Genomic DNA, 484 nt, shown 5'->3' with positions numbered 1-484 from the left:
GTCATCACTTTAACATAAGTAATCATATGACAAAATCTATATATGTTGTTGTTATGAGAATAATCATGATGCCTTCATGTCCGTATTTTATTTTTTATCGACGCCTCTACCTCTAAACATGAGGACATATTTATTGTTACCGGCTTTTCGCTTGAGGACAAGCGAGGTCTAAGCTTGGGGGAGTTGATACGTCCATTTTGCATCATGCTTTTATATCGATATTTATCGCATTATGGACTGTTATTTCACTTTATGTCACAATACTTATGGCTATTCTCTCTTATTTTACAAGGTTTACATAAGGAGGGAGAATGCCGGCAGATGGAATTCTGGTCTGGAAACGGAGCAAATATTAGAGACCTATTCTGCGCAACTCCAAAAGTCCTGAAATTCCACGGAATGTCTTAAAAGAAATAAAGAAAAATCCACGCCAAAGATGAAGGCCAGGGGCCCACACCCTGCTCATGAGGGTGGGGGCGCCCCC

This window comes from Triticum aestivum, chromosome 2A, assembly GCF_018294505.1.
Source record: "Triticum aestivum cultivar Chinese Spring chromosome 2A, IWGSC CS RefSeq v2.1, whole genome shotgun sequence".
NCBI classification, from domain to species: Eukaryota; Viridiplantae; Streptophyta; class Magnoliopsida; order Poales; family Poaceae; genus Triticum; species Triticum aestivum.
The sequence above is the reverse complement of the archived record's forward strand: the minus strand, read 5'-3'. Positions refer to the sequence as shown.